This window comes from Chionomys nivalis, chromosome 9, assembly GCF_950005125.1.
Source record: "Chionomys nivalis chromosome 9, mChiNiv1.1, whole genome shotgun sequence".
Taxonomy (NCBI): Eukaryota; Metazoa; Chordata; class Mammalia; order Rodentia; family Cricetidae; genus Chionomys; species Chionomys nivalis.
Window position 1 is genome coordinate 30,719,064 of NC_080094.1, and position 25,280 is coordinate 30,744,343.

The window sequence follows — 25,280 nt, forward strand, 5'->3', positions numbered from 1 at the left end:
CTGAATCTGGCATTACCTCACCTTTTGGTGCCAGGTTCCCAAAATATCCTTAGTTCTCTCTCTGTCCAGAAATGCTGGATGGAGTTCAAGCTCCTTAGCCCCTCTTCACCTAGCATCTGCCTGGAGGCTGCACATGAAGGTAGGCATTAACAATTGAGCCCAGACATGAATATCTCTCTTGTGAGCAGCTTTGGAAATGGGTCTCTAGGTGTTCATGGTGAAAATGGACTCTATCTATTTCCCAACTTCAGTCTATCTACTGAATGATTTTAGAGTGACTGCTTGGGGGTTGGGTGGGAGGTGTGTGACATGACAGCATTAAAAGGTCACTAAGGAAATGGTCAAGAGGATTAAAGTCTCAGGCCTATCTAAAGACCTAAATTCTAGTTGGGCCATGTCAATGATCTAGACCACTATTAGGTAGGAGGTTTGTCACAAGCCTGTCATAATAGATGGGCGGAATAATCATCCCTTTAATGAGGTAATGTCGTTTTCCTTCCCAGAATTCCCAGCCCTTGGGAAAGTAGCTTACAGGGTTGCAGTCAGGCAGCTTCAGAAGTTGGTGCACATTTCCCTCAGAGATGTATTCCTTCCCCTTTTCTTCTTTCTGTCTCTGCTCCCAGCATCTTCCTCATAATGCTTTGGGGTTCCTTGCTCTTTCTCTAAAGCTCCTCTCTCCACCATAGGGCTACATGCCTGTCATGAGATTAATCCACATGCTGGCTTAATTAAAAATGTCATGGCTTCTCCCACTTCTTTTTCCATTCTCCTCTGGGTAGCAGCAGAGGTTCCCTGCTTGCCTGCCTGGAGGTTTTTCTTTAGAACTAAAAGCTTCCCCTCCTCCCCTCTCTCACTGAGGAAGTCTGGGACAGACTAAAAGTAGTATCTGGTCATTCCCATTCAAAAAGCCTTTCTTAAAATCAGCCCAGGTCCTCTGGTCATCCTTACCAGCAATAATCCAACACTGCCCCCCCCTGACTTTATAAGTCTTACCTACAACAGAGGGAATTCACAGTGACAAGTCTGGCTTCTGTGAGTGTGACAAATGGCCTGGCAGTGATGGTGGTGGTGGAGGGGACTGCTGGGGACACAGTTCACACAGTCTGTTTTGGACTTCAAAATTAATTAGAATTATATATAATCTTACTTTAGTATGATTAATTTGCAACACATTATAACAAAAAGAACACTGGACTAGAAACTTGTGGGTTTCCATATACATTTATATTTATGTGACTCTGAAAAATCATTCGACTTTATTACCTACAGAAATTGAAGTTGGGGCCTAGAGATATAGCTCAATGGTAGATTACTATCTTAGATGCACGAAGCCCTGGGTCCAATTGTCTGTACCAAATACACACATAAATACCCCCACCCTCAAAACCTCACAAATGCCAAAAAATGAAAACTTAAAAGTTTGAAATTATATCATTTTCAGTTTCTTACAGCTCTCTGCTTTAGTTTTCAAATGAAAATACAATGTTGACAATTAAATTATAAATATTCTTCGGAAAAATTGAAAACACATGTATGTAAGCAGAGAGGATTATGCTGTGGGCTGATTGCCTATGTCCCATTCAGATTCCCTCACAAAGGGGTTCTAGGGGCCTCAGTGCTTGCTCACACTTTCCACCACCTGTAGTGAGAAGGAAGCCAGCTGCAAGCCAGAAAGCAGCCCTTGCCAGAACCCAATCATGCTGGCACTCCGGTCTTTGACTTCCCTGCCTCTCAGAACTATGAGCAGTGCATCTCCGCTGCAGAAGCCACCAGCTATATGGTATTTTGTCATGGCAGCTCCAGCTGATTGAAACACAGTCCAATCTTTTCTCACCTAAACAAATCTCACTAAGTGTTGAGAACTTATTTCCACAATATATGCTCATATGTGTTCATATGTGAGGTACCTGCACACACAAACTTTACATAAAGAAATAATTGCACATATTGTCTACCTGCATGTACTTCATAATACATCATAGAGCATAGGCATCTTTTCAGATATATCTACCCTGTTCCTTTCACAGGTGTATAATAGTCCTTCAAAGAAAGCTAAATCATAATACCTCAACCAGCTAAACACGTTTGCTTTTAGTTTATCTTTGGTATTTTAAACCATGTCACAACTTTTTTAAAAAAATTATTTTTCAGATCTCTTGTGATCCAAGTCCTGTTAGTTTTTCTTAAATAAAATTCCTTAATTGGAATTGCTAGGACAGGAAATGTGCAGTTTTTGTTTTTCTTGTTTTTCTTTTTAATCTCTTTGTGTGTGCTTGTATGGTGTGTCTGTGTATCTGTGTGCTACAATCAGAGGGCAACCTCAGGGGTCAGATCTTGCTTTCCACCTTACTGGAGACAGGATCTCTCTATCTGTGGCTTTGTATACAAGGATAGCAGGTTTGTGATCATTTCGGGGGGTCACCTGTCCCTGCTTCCATCTTGCCACAGGAACGCTGGGGATCCCAACTCAGGTCTTTGTGGTGCATGACAAATCATTTACCCACTGAGCCACCTCCTATGTGCAGCTTTTGTGTCTTTGACCTCACATTCTTGTCAACTATGAGCATTAACAATCGCTTAAATCTTTACTAGTCTGACAGGCAAAACATAACACTTCAGTCATACTGAATTTCACATTAATCTGATTTTGAAAGGCAATGATTGCATTTAATTCATGACTGAAGCTCAGACTCTAAAGCCAAACCATGAGAACTTGATCCCCAGCCTTGGCCATCACCATTAACTGACCCCAACCGAGCTACTGACCATGGGATGATTTTTCTTTTGAAAATATAAAGGCAGTTTTTCAGTGTCTTTTAGCTTCCACTTTGGCAGGCTAGGTAGTAGGTGCCTTTACAGACCCAGCCGTCTCACTGGCTCTTGATCAAGCTTCGTATGTGTGTGACTCCACTTTGTCAGTAATGTCCATCCCTTGCCAGCAGACACTCTTTGCTACTAGTGCTTCTGTCTCTCATTTTCCATGTTTGGAGGCTTCCAGGAAACCTGAGTTAAAAATAAAGTCTCAACACGACCCAAAGCTTAAAGGAGAAGTTGATCTTCTGACACCTGTCAAGTCTGTAAATGGTTTAAGTATTTGTCCCCAGTCTTAAACTGTACTGACTTTTGAACCTGCAAAGTTTTACCATAAATAAAAGAACTAGAGTTCTCTTTACTGCAGGCCATAGGTTAGGTGGCATCATGACATCACAAGGAGGAGGGAATCCCATCTTCTCCTTAGGAGGGATAGTCTTAAGTGTTGCAGAATATTTGTTTAACTAAGCAGAGATGTGTTGCGTTTGTTTAACTATGTAAAGATGCGTAGCATTTGTTTATGTTTCAGAATAACTGTTTGACTATGGAAAGGTGTGTTGCTGTTTTACCTTGCCTGCCTAAGGCACCTGATTGGTCTAATAAAAAGCTGGAGGTACAGGCAGAACTTCTAGGCAGTGAGAGTAAGTAAGAAGAGTAATTTAGGCTCAGGTAAGAAAGAAAAGGAGACACTAGGGAGATGCCCAGTGGCTAGTCAGCCAGACACGGAGGAAGCAGGAAAGTTGGACATACAGAATGAAAGAAAGGTAAAAAGCCCCAAGATACAACATAGATGAATAGAAGCAGGTTAAATTAAGTTAAAACAGCTAGTGGAACAAGCCTAAGGTAAGTCTGAGCATTCATAATTAATAAGTGTCTGTGTCTTTATCTGGGAGCTGTTTGGCAGTTCAAAGAAAATTCCAACTACAATTGAGTTTTCCATGGGCAAGATTACATGAAGTGTAAGCCTACTGAAAACAGTTTGACTAAGGCAACTTTATTATGTATACAGTGTTCTGCCTGCCAGCATGCCTGCAGGCCAGAAGAGTGCACCAAGATCTCATTACAGATGGGTGTGAGCCATCTGTGGTTGCTGAGAATTGAACTTAGGACCTCTGGAAGAGTAGTCAGTGCTCTTAACCTCTGAGTCACCTCTCCAGCCCCTAAGGGAAAATTTTTTTCCTAAGACACAGCTTTCAGAACCACTTTTAGAGTCTTGTCTAAGGAACAACAACAGCAACAAAAATCTCTTGGCTTGAAATTCCCTGAAATTATACTCAAGTAGCTTAGGATGTGTTTGAGGTATCTGAATCTGTTCCAAGTTTTTCAAAAACTGCATCCGTATAGTAAAAATCAGCCCACATAAACATGACACATGCATGATGGGTGGGGATGATGGTGCTCAGCTCTTATGCTTGTACCTTGACGGCAGAAGGGAGCCACCAGATGAGACAAATTTGCCTTTTCTCAATATCAGATTTATGTGTACGTTACAAAATAAAGAGAAACCCATGCATTGGCTACAAACCATACACACTCTCAAGGCTCTGAGGTGTTTGTTACTTCCCCAAAAACAGGATGTGGTGGTCACCTTCATCCTGTTCCCTGAGGGCAGCTGCTCAGCTTATAAGCTGGCCAATGGCATGCAAGGTGGCTTGCTCAACCATGACAAATAAGCTTCCCAGAGGGCTGTGTGGAGTAGTTTGGTGATCCAGAGGAAGTGGATGGCACTGAATCACGGTGCTGAGGGTAGAAAAAAAAGTAACAACCATGATTCACATTAACCACCAAAAGGTTAAGGGACGGGGGGGGGGGGGGGGGACGCGACAACAGATTAACACCACATAAACACACTCACATATTAGCAAATGCCACACTGAGCATTCCAGTGTAGCTTCTGCTTTTATGAAGTGCAAAGAAGAAGCAGAAAAGGAGATTTTCAAAGCGAAGCTTCGGAAATCTAATGATGCAGCTATACCAAAGAACTGAATTCTTCTTAGTAATCCTACTATTTGTTAGAAGAAAAAGTGATCCAATGTAATATCTTTGGCAAATCTCCAATATTCCTTTATATGCCTTCTCCTATTTCTTTTGAATATCACTAAACTTTTTCTTTTCTTTTTCTTTCTTTTTTTTTGTTTTATTTATTTATTATGTATACAATATTCTGTCTGTGTGTATGTCTGCAGGCCAGAAGAGGGCACCAGACCTCATTACAGATGGTTGTGAGCCACCATGTGGCCGCCGGGAATTGAACTCAGGACCTTTGGAAGAGCAGGCAATGCTCTCAACCACTGAGCCATCTCTCCAGCCCACCACTAAACTTTTAAACTTTAACTATTTTTACTTAAATTACTTTACCTTTACAAATAAGAGTTTTTGCCTCATTAACAGCATTTTTTTAGCATAATTTAATTTCTCAGAAATGAATTATCTAATAATTTACAATAAGAGGATAAAATTAAACGCATTCAAATCAAATCAACATGCAAATGAAACAAACAAAGAAAATTGAACTATAAGCAAGCCTCAAAGTCATTGGAGTCCATCACTTTGGAACCTTCTGGAAACAAACGCATAAAGCCAAGAACTTGACGTATGAGCCTACTAATACCATGTAGATACAAACTTTCAGTCTCTTTGTTGGGTAGAAAAATAAGACATAACCAGTTTCATAAAACATAATATTGAGTTAATGTTTGGAGAGGATTTGGTTTATTCTGGCCCTATAAGTGGCCAAGCAGACTTTAAAATTGGGGGTTGGATGTCTGCAACAGCGTGGGTGGGAAGGGGTAGCAGCCTTGGGCGATGTGTTACACAAGTGTCCCAGGTGTGAACAGTCACTGTAATCACTAGCCATGTCAGGAAACAACTACGTCACTCTTGGAGAACTACAAGATGGCATCAGGCTGGTGAAAGCACTGAGGGAAAGAGAGACAAAGAGCGGAACAGGTGCACGACATGTCACCCATTCACACATCACTCACAAACTGAAAGGTTCACAGAGCTGAGCCCACAGCAAACAGCCTGGGAATAGCTTCAGAGTGACTGACTTTTCTGTAGCTTTCTTCCCCAAGTTTGGGCGTCTTCAATGGCTGGGCTAATCAAATCTCATAAATTGTTGCTCTATACTCTACTTGTGACTTCTCAAGCACACATTTACACTCCACTTGCCAAGAAAGATTACAGAACAATATGAGAAGCAACAGTATTTAATTCTACCATATTTTATTCTGACCGACACCACACATTTGTCACTTAGCAAGACACAATTTCACATGAAACACTAGAGACAGTTTCATAAACATGCCTAGCTTTCTACAATTTACCTATGTTTCCAAATACCAAACTCCCTAAAATGTGTTAAAACTATACCCCAGACAATAAAGACTGATGTGGATTCCCCTCTGTATGCTACGAGTATATTTTATTATCATTGGTTAATAAAAAAGCTGCTTTGGTCTATGGCAGGGCAGAATATAGGTAGGCAGGAAAACTAAACTGAATACAGGGAGAAAGAAAGCAGAGTCAGGCAGACACCATGTAGCTGCCCAAGAAGCAAGAGGTAACAAACCATGAGACTGGTGGTAAAATATAAGATAATAGAAATGGGTTAATTTAAGATGTAAGAGCCAGCTAAGAATACACCTGAGGCATTAGTCAAACAGTGTTGTAATTAATATAGTTTTTGTGTGATTATTCAGGTCTGGGTGTCTGGGAAACTAAAGCACAGTCTATTATTACAAAAGACAATATTTTCTGATTAAATTTATCAATATTTTGATAATAGAATTATGATACAACAGCTCGTTGTGGGTGAATTTAAATCTAATGTCTTTTAACACTGAAAGTAACATTTTTTAAATCACAAAAGCAAAACAAAGCCATAGAAAACAGAAGAATCTTAAACTCTCAGCCCTGTTTGTTAATCTTCTGGAGTGTGTCATTCTAGAATCTGTGCACTCACCAGCCTCTGCCTCTTCAGTGCACATTCCTTCATCTTGCAGCTTATTATAACCGAAACTACACGTACTTTCTTAATTATCAGCATGCATTTCTTCTGCCGTGATGGAAGCCTCCTGGGGAAATGTGTCTTAAGACTTTTGTCCATGAGTACCTCCTCTTAGCCTCCTGTGGCATCGTGGACTCCACAGGATTTCATGAATGAAAAGCTGGCTTTCACTGAGCGCTTGGAAAACTGAAAGCCAGGAGGTGGCAAATGGACTGAACAAGAGCCTTCTCTGTCTCGTTCTTTTTAACGTTATCTGATACTGGCTAATTCACCTACCGGTTGCTGTTTTGACTCAGTTAGTTACAGGCGTGTATTTGGCTCACTTTTTATTCTATGAGAAATACTAGGAAAGAGTGGGTTTGGTGGTGAGCAAAAGAGGGGACAGGTGGACAAGTGGGGCTGATTGAAGAGGTCACTGTGGAGGAGAATGGATTGAGGGGCCCGCCATGGAGCACATGTCACTGCTCACTCTCAGTCCCTTCATGGTCACTGTCAGGTGAACTTTGTATGGCAAGCAGTTCTCCACCATACTTAAAGGGACAGGGCAGGGGAAGCTGAACAACTTCTGTAGAAACAGGCAGGAGGAAGACAGTAAAAAGCACCCCCACATCTTTCCAACCAGCAGTCACCCATTCCCAGCAGTTAAGGAGGCTTTTCCCCATTTCAAAAGATCTGCCGAGCTGCTGCCCAGCAATCACCGTCTCTGGCCAATTACTTCCAATGCAACTCATCATTGACTTTCCTTTAGATGCTTGCAGGGAAGATGCTGATCTTACGAAAACAATTCCTGAGTATGCCACCATGACAGGCAAATGGTGTGTACTAGAATAATGTTTGCTTTTTTTATGTGCAAGTAATTTTGAACTTGAAAAAAACCTGTAATGCTCAGGGACTCTTGCCACTTGATAAAAAGAAAGCAACGAAACACAAAGTAAGCTAAGTGCACGACCTGATGTTAAACCGAGAAAGCAGTGCAAATGACAGACCACCCCATGTGGAGATGCTGAGTACCAGGGATCATCAGGGAAAAGGTCACGGCACCAGTCGCATGGCAGAGCTACCCAAGGGGATGAAACAGGACATCTGTGCTATCAGCTGTGGCTGAGGACATAGGACAGTGATGAAGCTCAAACACCACTAGAGGGGTATAAATTACTACATCCTCTTAGAAAAACAACTTATCAGTTTCATAAAGAAACAAAGTACATACGTCTATCACCTAGAAATTCCACTCAAAGTGAAATAAAGTCATTGCCCATAGAAATGTTGCATGAAGATGTTCGCAGCGGCTTGTGCATTGTAATGAAACTAAAAACAATCACAATCTCTCCCAATGCAGAGGACATAAATAGAATACAAGACCCTCCTATAATGAAATCTAAGATATAAAAGGGAAAAAACTGGCAACCTGTGAGTTACTTTAATAATACTATAATTGAGAGAAAGTTTAGTCCAAATGTCCATTTACTGTATCACTCCATTTTATGAAATATCTAGGAAGTGGTATAAAGTACCAAAACACTCATATGTATACATACGTAAAGTTTATGACATATACATTATACTTTTTATGAAGCCATTTTTAAGAATGTGAGCTTAGGCAGATAACAGTAGCACACATCTTTAACCCTAGCCCTTGCAGGATGGAGACAGGGGGATTTCTATGAGGCCAGTCTAGTCTACATAGTGAGACCCAGTCTTAAAACAATGGAGTTTAATTCAAGCATTTTTTTTTTTTACTGCTGAAAATTAAGTTGTGGGTTTTCATATATGCTCCTTTTTAAAAAAAATGGTTACAGCCGGGCGGTGGTGGCGCACGCCTTTAATCCCAGCACTCGGGAGGCAGAGACAGGCGGATCTCTGTGAGTTCGAGACCAGCCTGGTCTACAAGAGCTAGTTCCAGGACAGGCTCCAAAACCACAGAGAAACCCTGTCTCAAAAAACCAAAAAAAAAAAAAAAAAAAAAAAAAAAATGGTTACAAAGCCGGGCGGTGGTGGCGCATGCCTTTAATCCCAGCACTTGGGAGGCAGAGGCAGGCAGATCTCTGTGAGTTTGAGACCAGCCTGGTCTACAAGAGCTAGTTCCAGGACAGGCTCCAAGACCACAGAGAAACCCTGTCTCAAAAAACCAAAAAAAAAAAAAAAAAAAAAAAAAAAAAAAAAAAAAAAAAAAAAAAAAAAGAAAAAGGAAAAAGGAAAAAATGGTTACATAATGAATGAAGATACTTAGTTTCTCTTGTGCCTAGTATTAAAAGTTACTTATTTCTCCTTTTTCTCAGAATCTCTAGAATGTACTATAGCAGACGCTAACAACATCTACAAGTCACCTTTTTTCTTTTTTATTGATTTTTTTTATTGAGCTCTACATTTTTCTCTGCTCCCCTCCCTGCCTCTCCCCTCCCTTCCCCTTCATCCCTCTCCCAAGGTCCCCATGCTCCCAATTTACTCAGGAGACCTTGTCTTTTTCTACTTCCCAAGTCACCTTCCTCATTGCTGTACTCAAATGCTCCATAGACACAACCTAAGGAAGGAGGAATTTATTTGGATCCTGACTTCAGAGGGCTCTGTCCATAACAGCATAGCCCCATGCACAGGAAGCCAGGGCAGCAAGTGTGTGCAGAAGAGGATGCTCTTCACATGCTGGCAAACAGGAAGAAGAGGAAGGGAGACAGAGGAAGAGGCCAAGGCAGGTTATAGCCCCCAAGGATATAACTACATATACTTTTCACCTCCTCCCATAATGCAATCATATCATGTACCTTTCAAATGGTTAACCCACTGATTAGGTCGAATCCATCATGAACTGTCTCCAGCAGAGGAAAGCTTTATTCGGATGCTCTTAGGTGTTTCTTAATCTAATAAAATTGACAAGACTAACTAACCATCAGAGCACCACACATGCACATATTCCATTTCATGCCAACTGTTTCCTGAGACTTTTACTGAAAACTTTCTTAGGACAGGAGTATACCTGAATCTCCCATGGGTGGATGAGAAGTACCAAGTCATTGGCCCTTGGAACAGTCCTCCTCGACAGAGGGCAGAAGTGTGAATACACACCCCAGCTCCCTCTCCTCCTGGGTGAGATCAACAACAGCTCCCACATGGCCCAAAGAGATGGAGTGCAAGAGTCCATAGTAAAAATCTGCTCATTTACACAATGACTGTCTCTCGGCTTACCATGGAGTTATGTCTTCATAACCATAAATTAAAAATCCTGTTCTGCGTATTCCTAGCCCACTAACACTCTAGCTTTGCATGTAGTCTGCTGTGCAAGACAGGTTGTGATCTCGTGGCTGGTCAGGAGCTATGGCTCACAGTTGCTGCCTAGGAGCCTAAAAAGACCATACCCTGCTTGTTGTTAGCCAAGGAAGGGTTCAAAGCTCAAACTTCAATGGGTGGTTTCTACTAAATGTATCTGGCTTTCCCACCCTGTAACTCAGGGATTGTCAGCTACTCTGCTCTCTGTTCCATTTCCCTGTTCTCTCACTCCCACCATCCTTCTTAGAGTTATCCACCCAAATGAGGACTGGCATCTAGATCCCCGGCTCTGACGCTGGGGAACTCCCAAAAAAGTCAGTCAAGAGGTATGTCTTAGGGTTTTTATTGCTGTGATGAAATTAGAAAGCAAGTTGGGGAGGAAAGGGTTTATTTGGCTTATTCTTCCATATCACTGTTCATAATAGAAGGAAGTCAGGGCAAAAACTCCAACAGGGCAGGAACCTGGAGGAAGGAGCTGATGCAGAGGCCATGGAGGAGTGCTGCTTGCTGGCTTGCTTCCCATGGCTTGCCCAGCCTGCTTTCTTATAGAGCCCAGGGCCACTAGCTCAAGGATGGCACTATCTACAACGGGCTGGGTCCTCTGTGATCAATACCTAGAAAAAATGTCCTACAGGCTGGCCCACAGCCCAATCTTATGAGGCATTTACTTAATCGAGGTTTCCTCCTCGCAGAGGCCTATAGTTTATGTCCAGTTAATATTAATCTAGTCAGCAAAGGTAACACTTGTTAATTAATGTACATATTTCCTTTCCTTCTCTTGGGTTATACTAACTTATACATATATAAACATACCACCAAGTACACAGACATTTAAAAATATTTTTATTATTTTAAGCTATGCGTGTACATGTGTGTCTCTGTGTGGGTATATGCATATGAATGCAAGTGCTCATGGAGGTCAGAAAGAGGGCAATGAATCTCCTGGAGCTGGAATTACAGGCAGCTGTGAACCCCACTCCATAAAGATCCTGGGAACCTAACGGGTCCTCTGCAGTAACACTCTTAACCATCTTGCCATTCTCCAGCCCACAGGACACAGAGACTTTGACAATATTAATGGCGCATACAGTTTTCACTAATACCTGAACTGAAGGTTCCATCAGGACAAATAAGGGATGTCACTGTGGTCCCAGCATCGGGCTCCTGTGTTTATTTGCTTGCCTGCCTGCCTGGCCTGCTTAGACACTGTCTGAATAATTCAGAGTTGGAGAGACACTCAATCAGGCAGAGCTTAGATGGCTTCTGCAGACCTTCCATACACAGCCAGGAGCTCAGAGTCACGCCAACCCTAGCATATGCTTTATGACTTAGAACTTAGAAAAAGCAGAAAGCAGCAAGTCTTTTCCATGCTAACTTGGAAAGAGTCCAGTACATTAAGAGCCAGTGTGAAAGCACCGCCTCGTCTCCTTGCAGCGACACTGACTGTATCCTCGCCGGCTGAGGGAACCAAGGCATCCAGAGAAGCAAAGAAACTGCATATTTTACAGCATTCAAAGGCTTTGCTTATTAAAATGCAGGAAAACACACACATCCACAAGACTGGAAATTTCTTCGGGGTACTTACTGCTCTATCTCCTGACAAGCGAGAGTAACTGCGGATTCCACGTCAAACCACTTTGTGCAGCTGCTGGGCTGCAGGGCGACAGGTTATCGCCCTGAGTGGAGCACGCTGCATACCCCGAAGGCATCATGAGTCTAAGATGAACAAAGCCATCACACAAAACAAGGCAAAAAGTCCCAGCCAACGTCAGAGGTACTGAAGAAGTTTCTGGAACACAAATGTATACAGCATCCCACTAATAGCAATTAGTAGATCACTAAGGACAATCACAGCTACTATTAAAATTCTCAATGGTAAAGATTTTCAAATGTCACATTCTTGCTGGGCGGTAGTAGCACACGCCTTTAATCCCATCACTGGGGAAGCAGAGGCACCTGTATCTCTGTGAGTTCAAGGCCAACCTGTTCTATAAAAGCTAGTTGTAGGACAGGCTCCAAGGCTACAGAGAAACCCTGTCTCAAAAAACAATACAAACAAACAAAACAAAACAAAAACACCAAACAAACAAAAAACAAAAAAAACAAAACACAAAAACCCCCAAACCAAACAAACAAAAAAAACACACCAAAAACCAAACAAACAAAAAAGTCACATTCTGGTTGCCCAATCTGGCGGAAGGCACAGACAGGAGGACTGGTTGCCTTATTAGTTTTAAGGTCGCTATTGGAAACTCTCCTGGCAAAGGCAAATATTCTGTTCCTTCTCTTGACTCAGGTTTGAGCACGTGACATGCTTTTTAGCCAATTGAATGACAGAAAAGTTCCAAACCTACATCAAAAGAGGCCCCCGTGTGTCCACATGGGCTCTTCCTAGACCATGATGGTAGAGAGGCTTCCTCCAGCAGCTCCTGCTCCCACCCAGCAGTTAGGGTGTGACCAGAGCTGCCAGTCTGAACAGCCTTCAGCAAGAAGCCCAGATGAGCCAGAGCTTAGAACGCAGTCCTCCAGGTGAGTTCAGCCCACATCAGCTAACCCCAGATGTATGCGTGATACAACCAAGTTCTGCCCAGCTCAGTCCAACCTCACTCTGCTCAACCGCAGCCAACCTATTGCATGAGCCACACAGATGTGGAAAATCTATTTTCTTGATAAGTTTGGGGATATATGCTCATGTAAGAGCTCACCCAGGAGCCATATAAGAAGTCAAATAAATAGCGTGTCGTCGCTTTTCCCTTGCTTTTTATCTGGAAAAATGGGAAGTAACATAACATACAGGATATAATTATGTTTGCATTTGCTTTAAGAAGTCCGGGAGGCAGAGGCAGGCGGATCTCTGTCAGTTCGAGACCAGTCTGGTCTACAAGAGCTAGTTCCAGGACAGGCTCCAAAACCACAGAGAAACCCTGTCTCGAAAAACCAAAAAAAAAAAAAAAAAAGAAAAGTCTAACTTCTGTGCCCCATAATGGAGCAATGGTTGTATAATCTGCCACAGATCCCAGTAGACCTGAACCCCACATATCCTGTGCTGGAGAGTTTTCATTGTCAACTTGACAGAAGCTAGAGTTATCTGAGAGGAGTGAGCTTCAGCTGAGAAAATGCTTCCATAAGATCAGGCTGTGGGCAAGCTTGTCAGGCATTTTCTTAAATGGTGACTAGTAAGTCCGATACAGATAGGGACACTCCTGGGCAAGTGGTCCAGGGGTATCTTAAGAAGCAGGCGGAGCAAGCAAGCCCGCAAGCAGCTCTTCTCCATGGCCTCTGCTTTAGTTCCCATCTCCAGGATTTTGTCCACTTTATGTTCCTGTCCTGACATCCCCTAGGGATAGATTTACCTGGACGTGTAAAGATTCACAGCAATAGAATCCCCAAGGGAAGGAGAAGAGCCATACAGTACCATGTGGATAAATCTTCGTATATTTCTATTGTTGTGATAAAGCAATGACAAAACACCAGGAACCAAAGCAGCTTGAGTCGGAAAGGGAGAGGAGCGAATCTCAATTTTTCCTTTGTAAAATTTCCTTTTATTTTATGTGTGTCTTAGTTAGGGTTTCTATTGCTGGGAAGAGACACCATGACCACGGCAACTCTTATAAAGGAAAACATTTAATTGGTCAGGGGGAGGCTCATTTACAGTTTCAGAGGTTCAGTCCATTATCACCATGACGGGGAGCATGGAGGTGTGCAGGCAGACATGCTAGAGTAGAGGCTGAGAGTCCTACATCTTGCAGCAATAGGAAGTCAATTGAGACACTGGTCGGTATCTTGAACATAGGAAACCTCAAAGCCCGCCCCCACAGTGACACATTCTACCAACAAGGCCATACCCACTCTAACAAAGCCACACCTCCTAATAGTATGTGTATGAGCCTGGGAACAAGTCAGTAAGTGGGGTTCTGCTTCAAGTTCCTGTTTTGGCTTCCCTTAATGGACTATAACCTGTAAGATAAAATAATCCCTTTCCATCCCAAGCTGGTTGTGGTCAGTTCTTTATGACAGTGACAGAAAAGAAATCAGCATGCCGTGCTTTTGGTATCACTATTCCTATACATTCTCTTATTCCAAAATGTTTTAATCATGTATTTCATGAGGGTGAACATGCTAGGGTGCACACATGGAGGTCAGAGGGTAGCTCGCAGGGGTCAGTTCTCTCCTTCTCCCGTGTGGGCCCCAGAGAACAAACTCAGGTTGCTCAGGTATTCAGGCATGGCGAGTGTCTTCACTCACTGAAGCATCTTACTGGCCCTACGGTTCAATTCTTGACATACACTAAGACATAATGTCACTTTTACAAATGATGACGAATACTCACTGAACACCAGACCGTGCCAGATGCCGTAACTCATTTTCAATGCGGAAATAGGGACGAGAAGAGCACCTACCAACCTCAAGTGAGGGGAGGACAAGCAAGCTGTTCAAAAGGACCCGGCGCACGACAGCCTTTCCAACAATAATATTTATTTCAATCAAGACTTACATGATATTACCATATTGAAGATTCTAAGACACCATTGAAAAGAATAGGGAAGGGTTAAGGTGAGGGGGAGGAGGAGAAGGAAAAAGATGTAGAGAAAAGAAATGAAACACATATTGTCTCTAAACCTCTTTTCAGCCAGCTGATGGCAGCACGTGCCTTCGTCTGCAGTGAGTGAGAGCAGGCAGGGCAGGCTGTGCTCTGGTGTATACAAGGCCGAGGCTTGGGAGATGCTCCCAGGGACAGTGTCTTGAGTTGTTTCAAATAGCCCAGCAGCAGCCCAGGGACTTTGCTCTGGTGGACAGTTTAGGGCTGGCCCTGAACAGTACCAGAGCACTGTCTGTGGTATTCCAAATACAGCACTTAAATTGTTAGAGGGGCCTCCAGGACTCAGTCAGGGAGAAGATGGAATACCAGGTCAGCATTAAAAATAACACACCCTAATTGCTCTGGTAGAGTGAGAACCACTTACTGCTTTGAGTAAGTTCTCCACTGGCGTCATCCCACCATCTTGCCTTTCTGTAAACCCCTCCATCCCTCACAGATCTTGACTGAAATTGTAACAAGGGAAAAGGGAGGAGCTCGGAGCCCTGGAATACTGGTTATTTACCTGGTGGGGCAGGCACCTCAGCCTGGAGCGCTCAGAAGAGGGCACTGGGATACCATACAGTCCAGTTTCACAGGCCATCTTAGCTACTCTCTGTGGGATCTAGGGCAAGTCACCTATCTCTCTGCTCTCAGTTTCTCCGTGTAGAAAAAGAAGACATATCTATAATCATCCCTCAGTATCCCTAGGAGTTGGTTCCAGGAACTCTCCGTTAGTGGAATCTAAGAATGGGTAACTCCCTTGTATGAAATGACAAAGTATTTGAATACAGCATATATACACCTTTACAGTACATACCCAAGACAATTTACATGCTATGGAAATAGTTATATTCTTAAAGGAATAAGGACAGGGGAAAGTGTGTGTGTATGTGTGTGTGTGTATATATATATATATACACACACATATACATACACACATATATACACATACATATATATGTATGTCTGTTCAATATAGATGTAAGGCTTTTCATTGTTTTGTTTTTTGTTGTTTTTAATAAGTAGCTTAAAAATTTTTAATGCACATACAGAATACTAGGTTTCCTTGCGACATTTCCAAACATCCTTTCTTTAGAACAATCCTCCCCCTGCCTCTTCCCCATCTCTCCCCTCTGTCGCCATTGCCTTCAATCTGCGGTATTCCCCTTTCCACTTTCAGTTGCATCTGTTGTGCTGCACTCTCTACCCACTTCCTTAAAACATCTAATCCCCCACCCCCAGGATCCCCTTTCCTGCTTCTTACTTTTTTTTTTTTTTAAAGCTTACATTGCAAGCATTTTTTTTAAATATTTATTTATTATGCATACAATATTCTGTCTGTGTGTATATCTGCAGGCCAGAAGAGGGCACCAGACCTCATTACAGATGGTTGTGAGCCACCATGTGGTTGCTGGGAATTGAACTCAGGACCTTTGGAAGAGCAGGCAACGCTCTTAACCGCTGAGCCATCTCTCCAGCCCCCCTTTCCTGCTTCTTGACTTAATGCCCACACTCAATACCATCCAGTCACGTTTACAGAAACCAGTAACTACGATCCCCATCTGAGAGATAATACACAGTATCTCTTGTTCTGAGTGTCGGTTATCTTACTATAATATTTTTTCTAGTTTTGAAGCTACCTCTGTGGCTTTGGGTTGACCTGGCTGGGGTGACAAAGGAAAGGGAGACATGCAGACACATGTACAGAAAAACTGGGATCAGGTGGGTGTGCACCCTGGTGGAGAAGCAATAGCAGCAGCCTGGAAACTCAGCACCATTATCTGTGTCTGAACTAAGGAGGTGGCTTTATTGCACACAGTTGAATGAGGAGGAGACAGGCTAGCTAATCTCAGCAGGAGGTCTCTGTAGGGGAGGTTTCAGGTCACCAGAGAGAAGGAAGCTGTGTTTGAGAGTTTCTGTACACAGTGGTTTTAATTGTTTGTAACATCTATAAGTGGGCCAGTGTAAGTCTGCTCCATTCTTCTGAGCCTTACCCAGGGAAAACTTTGCAATTGCCATGGTCTGAGGCACTGGAATCCTTGACATAGCCATGGTCATGTCTACAATACAAATTTTTGTCTGCTCCCCACATTGACCAATAATTTTGCAACTTTATTTTTCTTTACAGTTAAATAAAGTACTGTATGTATATGGACCACAGCTGTTGATGAATACCTAGGCTGATTCAATTTTCTTGTAATCGTGAATAGAGCAGCAATAAACATATCCAAATTCCTCTTTGGTAAGATAGAGTTTTTTGAGTACAGGCTCAAGAGATCACGAGGATAGCGAGGGCTCATGTGATACTTCTATTTTTAGTTTTCTGAGAAACCTCACTGATCGCCATGGTGACCGCACCACTGAACACCACTACAACAGTGAATATGGGCTCCTATTTTCCTATATCCTCCCAGCATTGATGATTACTTTTTTCTTGGTGATAGACATTCTGATAGGAGCAAGATGGAATATCAATGTACCTTTAATTGCATTTCACAGATGCCTAAAGATGTTGACCATTTTAATAAAATTTATTGTTCATTTGTTTTTCTTCTTTTGAGAACTGTCTGCTCCATTTATTTGTGGGTAGTTGTGATGTTTTGATGTTTAATTTCAGCCGTTCTTTTTAAAATAATTTTTAAATTTTTATATTAATTGTATTTGTGTGTGTGTGTTTGCGCATGTGTGCATGCACATGCATGTGTGTGCGTGTGTGCCTGCATGTGCACACAGATGCCCTTGGAGTCCAGAAGAAGGCACCACCAGAGTTGGAGTTACAGGCCATTGTACAGGTGCTAGGACCTAAGCTCAGGTCCTCTGCAAAAGTAGTATGGGCTCTTAACTTCTGAGTCACCTCCCAGCCCCTATTTGGGCAGTTCTTTATGTATTATAGACATTAGTCCCATCTGATGTACGCATGGTTATATTTTCCACTCTTCAGGTTGTCTGTGCACTCTGCAGACGGTTTCCTTTGCTGCATAGAAGCTTTCTGATTTCATGAAATCCCATTGACCAATTCTTAAGGTTATTTCCTGTGCTTCTGAGGGGTGCTGTTCAGAAATGTCTTCCTATGTTTTGAAATGTTTGCCCTATGTTTTCCTCTAGTAGTCTCGATATTTTGGGGACTTTAAACTAAGGTCTTTGGTCCATTTGACTTGATTGTTGGCAGGACGAGAGACATGAATCATTAGTCTTCTGTTGTATGTCCAATTTTACCAGCACCATTGGCTGAATAGATTTTTCCATGAATGTGTTTTAGACACATTGGTTAAAAAAAATTATAGGATGTCTATTACGCTTGACTGGTTACATGTCTGTTTTTGTCCCAGTACCATGCCATCTTTGTTACTACGGTTTGTGGGATAGTTCTGATACAACTGGCTGTGTTCTTTCTGCTTAGGATTGCATTGGGGAATCTATGTCATTTTTATTCTATGAAGAATGTCACTGAAATTTTGATGGAGACTGTATTGAATCTAGAGATTAATTTGGTAGTATAGCCACTTTCAATGCATTAATTCTGCCAATCCAAGAGTGTGGAAGGTTTTCTAACACCCAGGATCTTCTGCAATATCTTTTCTCAATGTCTAAAGAGTTCATTATAGAGGCCTTTCACCTCCTTTATTAAATTTATTCCTGGCTATTTGATTTTTTGAAGCCATTGTGAGTGGTCAGTTTTTCCTAATTTCTTCATCAACAAGTTCACTATTGGTATAAATGCTACTGATTTTATATGAGCTACTTTTTTTCTCTTGCAACATGACTGTAAGTGTTTATCAGGTCTGCAAGCTTTCTGATGGAGTCCTTAGGGTCTTTAAGTATAGAATCATGCCATCTTCAAAAGAGAGGTAGTTTGACTTCATTTCCTATTTTATCCTTTTTATATATTTCTCTTGTCTAATTGTTCTAGTTAAGACTTCCAGTCCAGTATTGAACAAGAGGGAAGAGGCCACTCTTGTCTTCTTCCAGTTTTAGAGGAAATGCTCCCAATGTTTCTCCACTTAGTATAATATTGGCTATAACTTTGTTGTATGAAGTCTTTAATAAGATAATATGCTTTTTCTATTCCTAATGTCTTCAGAACTTTTATCACAAAGAAAGGTCAAACTTTCTCAAGTGCCTTTTCTGCATGTATCAAAATGACCATGTAATTTCTTTCCTTAAGTCTATTTTTATATACTAATATAAATTGTATATATATATACAATCATCCATTCTTGGGATTAAAATCAACTTGGTCAGGATGTATGATTTTCTTGATGTGTTTTTTTCACTTGAGTTATGTGTATTTTGTTCAGCATCTTGGCTTCTCTGTTCATCAGGGACTATAATTCTCTCCTATGTACATCACTAGCCTGTGTGTTTTTGTCTTTCTTTGGTATCATGGAAATACTAGCTCCATAGAGTGACACTGGTAGCACTGGTAGCATCACTTCTTTCTATTTTGTGTAGACCACACACCTCACCCAACTCAGCAGTGAATCCATCTGGCCGTATGCTTTTCTCTTGGGGGTGTCTTTTAATTACTTCCTCAATCTCATTGCTTACTATAATTCTATTTAAGTTGTTTATATCTGTTGGCTTTAATTAGTAGGTAAAATGTATTTAGAAATGTATCCATTTCTTTTAGGTTTTCAGGCTTTGGGGAATGTAAGTTATTTAAGTATTCCCTAGTTGTCCTCTGGACGTCATTTTAATCTGTTATGACAATTCCCTTTTCATTTCTAATTTTAGTAATTCTTATCTTCCATTTCTTTTGGCTAGTTTAGCTATGGGTTCATCGGTTTTTACTAATCTTTTGAAATAACCAACTCTTTAAGTTATTATCAACATTGTTCATTCAGTTTCTATCCCATTAGTTTTTGCTCTAATCCTTATCATTTCTTTCCATCTAATATACTTGGGTTTTATTTTCTGGGTTTTTTTGGGGGGGGAGGAAGAACCCTGGAGTGCACAATTAAGTTACTTATCAAGATCTGATGTTTTAATGCAAGCACTTATAGCTGTAAACTTCCCGTTAGGACTGCCTGGGCTGCAGCCTGGAGGTCTGAGAGGTTGAGTTCTCATTCCATTCAGTTCTAGGAACTCTTTATTTTCCCTTGAGAAATGTGTCCTCCTTCTCTGTTGGTAGAATATTTTCTATAGATATTTGTTAAGTCCATTTGGTCAATGGAATCATTTTAATTTGAAGGCTCTTTATTTTTATTTATTTATTTTACTGATTATTCAGTGGGAAAGTCCCATGTAGATATGAGAACTGGGTATTAAAGTCTCTCACTCTTGTATCAGCTTTGTAGCATCTGCTTTATGAAACTGGGAGGCCCGCAACCCAGTGCATAAATATTTACAATGGTTACATTTTCCTGATGAACTGTTGCCTTTATTAGTAGGCAGTGGCCTCTTTTGAAGTCTTCTTTATCTGATACAAAATTACTACGTTACCATCTTCAGTTCCCATTTGCATGGTAGGCTGATTTCCCACCTGCGACTTTCAGTTAAGAAATGGCGCACGCCTTTAATCCCAGCACTCGGGAGGCAGAGGCAGGCGGATCTCTGTGAGTTCGAGGCCAGCCTGGTCTACAAGAGCTAGTTCCAGGACAGGCACCAAAGCTACAGAGAAACCCTGTCTCGAAAAACCAAAAAAAAAAAAAAAAAAAAAAAAAAAAAAAAAAAAAGAAATGTCTTTGCATATGAGTTTCTTGGACATAACAGATAGTTAGATCTTCTTTTATTAACCAGTTGGTTATTCTGAGCTTGTTTATGTTTTCTATCAAAACCACAGTTACAGGTCCAGAGATGGGGAAGGTTGCCTGTAATCCCACCCTTACTACGCTGCTATGACTAAAGTAGTAACAGAGAGAGTGGGGGTGTTAAGAGGCCAAGCATTGGGTAGTTGAAGCCTTCCTTAACTTTTAACTTCAATTAGAAAAGAAGGATGCAGGAAACAGAGCATTACCCCATACCCACAATTCTGTACTCCTCCAATACACAAAACTGCTTAGAGCTCGAAGCCACAATGTCAAAAAGTGTGCAGAACTAGCATTCCAGCCTTGTCAAATTAAGGTGTCGCTGAATGACAGATGAAATTACTTTCTTATTTTTTACTTCCATTCTGTCTACCAAACACTCATTGCTTGCCATTACTCCAGCCCCCATCAAGAAGAAGACAAAAGATCAAAGCGGGAGAACCTGTCACAGACTGTGCTCTGCTGTCTGCATCTTAATCCCGCCTTTGCAGACAGTGCCCTGGATACGAGGGGTTGTGTGCAGCTTTTCTGTTCTAGGACCATCTCAGCATCTCAGCACCCTTTCTTCTCAATCCCATTAGATTTTTGTCATGTGTTATAAACCACACAAACGGCTTCCCTTCTAGCATCCCTCTTTGGAATATTCTTAGTTACCCCAGTGAAATATTTACATATTTACACATTAGGTCACAAGGACGTGCTCTCATTCACAACCTTGTGCCCTGTGTCACCTCCCTTTGCAAGGTGGCTTAGGTGCCCCTTCCCCTGTCAAGGGCTGAAGCTTTCTTGAATCTGGTCCGTTCAGCTATTGGTTTTCTAGTAGGGTGTCAGGGAGTCCCACAGTTCAAGGCCAAGACTCACAGAGCCCTATCTGCTTCGTTTTCTCTGAGCCATGCTTCCATGTCAACAGGCTCAGACTAGAGGCTGGAGACAGGCAGAACCAAGGGCAGCCACCCATATTGATGCCACCTTCCCTTAACCAACTGGCAGAGGACTGTGATGCAAAAACGGAGCTGGCTGGCCTAGGTACACCAGCTGGGCCTCAATTATGAGCTAAATCAACGGCTACTTAAGATATAAACTTATGAAAATTTAAAACTTTTTACAGTGTTGCAACTTTCATGTTAGGGATGCCTAATCACTAAAACCAATACAGATATTTGGAAAATTGAAAATTGGAGAAAAAACCCTCTAAAGTCTGAAACATTATCGATCCTAAACTATTGATCTTAAACATTTCCAGAAGGGATATTCAACCCTTCGTAAGTTTTGCAGTACGGATTCTTTAAATTTTATTTTTAATTTTATGTGTATTTTGCCTGCATGTATGTCCACATACCATGTATGTACAGTGCCCATGAAGGCCAGAAGGGTGCATCAGATCCCCCAGGACTGGAATTACAGATGGTTGTTAGTTGTCATGTGAGTGTTTGGAATTGAACTTGGGTCCTCTGGAGGAGCAGCCCGTGCTCCCAATTTCTGAGGCATCTCTCATCTTGGGGTAGGTTTTTAAGTAGCAATGCTAACTAGTTAATAGACTAGCTAATACAATGAAAGAGTTAAAGTTACCTAATATTTTTGACAAATTTTTCCAGGTTTTGTAATATAAAAAAACTTCCATATTATTTTGCTGCCACCTCCATTACTTCTGGGTTCTTACAGATTCTAAGTATAGAGATAAGTACGGGCTATCACATTTATATGTAATATATTAATAAATGTAATAGTCAGCAATTATTTACAATGTAATAGCCAGTACTTCTTTGCTCTTAGTTCCCACATGGTGGTAGTGTCAGTCACACACACAAGGTGGAAAACCAGCACCACGATTCCTGTGAGCAAAGCCAACTGAAACGACAAACTTACTATCTGCACTACACCCTGCACTCCTGATGCTACGACAGAATACCTACAACTGAGCAGAATATTCACACTGAATGTGGGTGGTGCCATAGCTTGGGCCGGGGTCTCAGGTTGAACAAAAAAATGGGGGAGCACCAGCAATCACTTCTCTTTGCTTTCTGACTGTGTACACAATGTGACCAGCTGCCTTTGCTCCCCGGTTGCCATGGTGAACTGTATCCTCAACCATGAGCCCACATAAACCCTTCCTTTCTTAAGGCACTTCATCAGGTGTTTGATCATAAGAATAGGAAAAGTAGCTACTACAGTAACCACAGCACATCCCTGAGTCTTTTCCAGGGGTAGACGTTAGCTCTTCCCCATCAACGATGTTTTCACTGTCTTAACAATCTTATGAAGCACAGGGTGCCCTGTGGCGGTTCCTGTTATTGTTTACTTGACAGCTACATCTTATTAGCTACATTTACTTATACAAGTTCAAAACAAAGATGTTTTATCTAAGAGGATAGACCTGAGGAAGCAAGAAAGACAGCTTCAGCTCCGTTAAAGTTAACTAAAATGGATGCGGGAACTGTCATACCCTGAGCAGACAAAACCAGCTGGTCCTTAGAAGTGACCTCAGCTTTGTTTGATTTGCGAACTTAAGTGGAATGTCAAGCTGTTTCTTGTATTTCTAGTGGGAGAAACTAAATATGACCATCTTATAATCATACCCAATATTTTCTTTGCTTTACGTCCGTGACTCTAAAAACACCCCCTACTCTGGGGACTCTTCCTTGCCTCCGTCAGTGGAGCCCCCGCACCACTTCTCTGGAACTCTATGTTTCAGTTGCCTGATGTCTAAAATATTATCGTGGAGTCAGGAAAAAGCACTTGCCACCACACTTGAGAACCTGAATTCCTGGAACTCACATGGTGGAAAAAGAGAACTGACTCCCATGAGGTATTTCTCCACCACACACACACACACACACGCAAATACACATGCACACACACAATGTAAAATTAAAAATAATTTTTTATTGCTGCTGTTTACTTTTTCGCTTGTTTTGTTTTGGGGGGAAGGGTGTTATTAGGGATCGAGCCCTGAGCCTTGTCCATGCTAGGCAAGCTCTCTACCACTGAGCTACAGCCACAGACGAGGTTAGCCTTGAATTTATGCTCCATCTGCTTGGTCTTCTAAATGCTGGGGTCACAGGCATGCACTACCACACCTGGCCTCAGTTTATTTTGAACAGTCTCAAAAGACAGGTTTCCACTCCCAGGAGAAGAAGTGGGTACCAGCAGATAGAACTCTTCCCCTGTTGTCATCACTGCGACGGAAATCCACATTAATACCCTCTGCTATGGATTTTATGCACACTCTGCCCTGCTCTGCTATAGGTCGAGAGTTATGCTAAGAGAAAGGAGAGTTAGCTTCTGTGAAAATCCCACCCTTGACTTTCACAAGGTCAAACATGGGCTAAGAGCAGTTCTTCTGCGTGATAGACAACATGTTGCATGTAACATGAGCAGACACCAGATCTAGCACAGAAGACTTAGCACATGGAGGACTCTATGTTTAGACCAGGACAGGAAGCATTTAACTAGAGTCCACAGTAAGGAGTACCAAGCTGAAAATATACAAGACCTTAGGTCAAGACAAGCAACTCGCTAGCTAGCTATGTGGCCTTGGGAGCATCACTTAATTTCCCGTGATCTTGGCTTTCTTCATTATAAATGAATGCTGTGATAACTACCTTAAATGGTGTGGCTGTGAGCTGAACCAAATAGCCCCAAATGGCTGTGTTTGCTATGCTCACGATCTGCCCGACAGGCAGGGCTCAGCGAGGATGGTTCATCAAGAACAGCTTGTCTCCATCTTACTAGACATCAGTGGAGGCGAACTGAAGGCTGAGCCAGACTTGTAGAGTTTCACTCATATGTCCATGGCCTTTTAATTGGAACTGGGACCTGTTTTCCCTACAGCATGGTGGCTGCCTCTCAAGACCACAGGTCCCAAGTAAGCCAAGCAAAAGCCATGTCTCATTTGCTTTAAAAATGTTTGGTATCCCTCCTTCCCTGTGGTATGTGTCAATTCAGTCACTAAGTCCTGCTCGAAGGAAAGTGGACCTTATAATTGGAGGAGTAGCAAGATTCTGGAAGAGTGGTAATGCCATTGTGACCATTGTTGGTCTTTGTCACAGGCTCTCAACTGGTACTTTTCCATTTCCCAAAAAGTAGAAATGTACAGTTCTATGGAAAAAAGGAAACACTGGGGCAGGGAGAAGGAAAAGTAACACAGTTTCTGTTGGTAAACACCCCAGACTAACTCTAACTTCTTTATGCTCCAGATGGACCCTTAGTGCCAATAGCAATGCCTGCCCCATTCAGCTCTTGTGAAAATTAAATCAGTTAACCTATTAAGGCTGTGCCTGGCACGTGGTCAATGATCCCTACCATGTGCATGGTTCCTAAAATGTTCTGACTCTGGAGTGGCTCTGCTCCTGCTACCTCATTGATGGAATCCCCCTGCAAACAGTTGCCAGAGCAACTTTCTAAAGCTGGCACAGAATATCTCCCCACCTCAACGACAGGACTGGAAAAAAACCAAGTGCCGAGCGCTGGGTTTGTCTCATTTCTACATACCCGGTCAGACCAGCATCTCTCTCTCCTCTCACTCCAGTTCAGGCCTGGCCGACTTCAGTTTACGTCTGGTGGTTGTGGAATTCTGAAGGCTCACACATTTGATCTCTCCTGGTGGAGATTCAGAAGTCTCTGTCTCGGGTCTCCATCTGCAACACACAGAATTTTCCGGTGAGGTTTTGTGTACAGTGAAAAGCACCATGAGTGACCGCACAGGTGACTTGTTTCCTGCCAGCGCTGGAAGGACATTGGTAGATGGGGGCTCAGGGGTGGTTCTCCTGCCCATGCTGACCCCAAGCCTACCTCTGGGTCAGGAAATGGGGAGGGGGCCTCTTGAACCAGAAATGCCCTCCAAATTCCCAGCTGCTGCTTAGAATTTGAAGAC

The 25,280-nt window shown here is 42.1% G+C and overlaps 1 protein-coding gene across 1 annotated transcript in view; it reads right to left on the reverse strand.

The window, feature by feature from the left end:
• Nucleotides 1–24,994, reverse strand: part of Rin2 (Ras and Rab interactor 2) — a 165,551-nt gene extending 140,557 nt beyond the window's left edge. The window contains exon 1 of the mRNA XM_057781495.1: nt 24,899–24,994. The gene's annotated coding sequence lies outside the window, so the exon portion shown is untranslated. The remainder of the gene's footprint in view (nt 1–24,898) is intronic.
• Between the last annotated feature and the right edge of the window lie 286 nt (nt 24,995–25,280).